General features: G+C 33.8%; 1 non-coding gene across 1 annotated transcript; it reads left to right on the top strand.

Moving 5' to 3' along the window:
* The first annotated feature begins 1,129 nt into the window (after positions 1 to 1,129).
* Trnal-aag lies at positions 1,130 to 1,211 on the top strand. Its single transcript has one exon. It is a non-coding gene; the product is annotated as a tRNA-Leu (tRNA).
* The last annotated feature ends 424 nt before the right edge of the window (positions 1,212 to 1,635 follow it).

Raw genomic sequence — 1,635 nt, 5'->3', positions numbered from 1 at the left:
GGTTTCGATTTGAAACACTATAACTATAATGATTGAGACCCCCAGTGAATGTGGCAACGATATTCATATCATTATTCACATTATCCAAGTACCCCTATCATTCGCTATAGTTCGGTGTTTAATACTAGCTAGAAATCAGTCCAAAAACTATCTTTCCAAAGGACTGAGAATCGATCGTAGGAATCCCTCTTAACCGAAAACAAGCTATCAGTTTGCAGCTCTGGCAAATTAAGAAAACAAAAAATTAAGCTGCAAAGACAGACAGATAGAATGAGTATACTAATTATACTCAAAGTAATCAAATATGTGGATCATCATCTCTAATCGTATCACTAAAGTGGAGCAGAAGAACAAAAGAAAAAAAAAAAAAAAAAACAAAAGCATACAAGGAATTCTCAACAAAAAATACTTAGTTTATATGCATAAATGTAAAGAAACAAAAACAAAACAAAGCATAATGAAGGGATAATACATCCCCCAAAAATGTTCAAGAACTAGAAGATAAAATCAAATAAACGGCAAACTTAACACATTTAATACGACAATTGTTTTTCTTTTCTCGAGGACTTCAAAAATAATCAAAGTATGACATTTTTCTCACCATTTTTATCGATAGAACACCATTAAATGGCTTCATCATCTTCCTCATCTTTTTGAACATAATGCAAATGCCAATATCACATGTTAAACTGACAAGGGAAGCTACAGGTATGCGTCTAAACTGGCAATGTTCATGAATCTTGGATATTTTGTGGAGTATACTTTAAATTGAGACTGTATTTGCTGCGCTGGCACTTTTCATTATTTTACCAATAATTATTGTAACTAAAGAATGGGACTGCATTAATTGTGGATGATCTTGTATTACTAATAAGTTATAAATTTGAAAATTTTAATTACTTATCTTACATATTTAAGAGACAATCAGTAATTTTATAGTCTTCAGATCCAAACAGAGAGTTTTAGTCATTAAAGAACAGAAACTGATGCTAAATAATTATTCAAGATGATTTCTATAGCAAGTTGCTTATTTTCCTGATCAAGAAAATATATTACAGAAAAAAATATTTTTAGAATTTCAAATTGCCGTGTCGATTAGAGATAGTCTCTTTTTAACACTCGGACATATGGTAGCGTGGCCGAGCGGTCTAAGGCGCTGGTTTAAGGCACCAGTCTCCTCGGAGGCGTGGGTTCGAATCCCACCGCTGCCAAAGTGTGCATTACTTTTTTTTATGCATTTAATTGTTGATTATTTGGGCAACACTTAGGTGAAATGACAAACAAGCTGTTGTTTCAGTTAAAATTGTATTTGACATTTTGCTTGTTAGGCAATCTGTCAGCTAGGGTTTTTGGAAGTTGTGTGATAAGAGTAACTACAAGCTAGCTAGCTACATATATGTATGTACTATGTACCTTGTGTCAACGTCAGTTGCAAATACCTGGGAAAAAAGAGAAACACTTTTCTATGGCATTTTAGTTAATATGCCAGCAAACAGCAAAATAGGGCAGAGTAGAGCAGCAGCATAGCTCAGCAGAGGGAGCAACATCGTTGGCACTCATCTGCATAATTTAATTACATTTAACAATAACAAAAACACACTGCAACGTGTACTACGTGCAACGTTTTGCGCTAAT

Source organism: Drosophila willistoni (assembly GCF_018902025.1).
Source record: "Drosophila willistoni isolate 14030-0811.24 chromosome XR unlocalized genomic scaffold, UCI_dwil_1.1 Seg144, whole genome shotgun sequence".
In the NCBI taxonomy this organism is placed as follows: Eukaryota; Metazoa; Arthropoda; class Insecta; order Diptera; family Drosophilidae; genus Drosophila; species Drosophila willistoni.
This window is presented reverse-complemented; position numbering and strand designations above follow the sequence as displayed.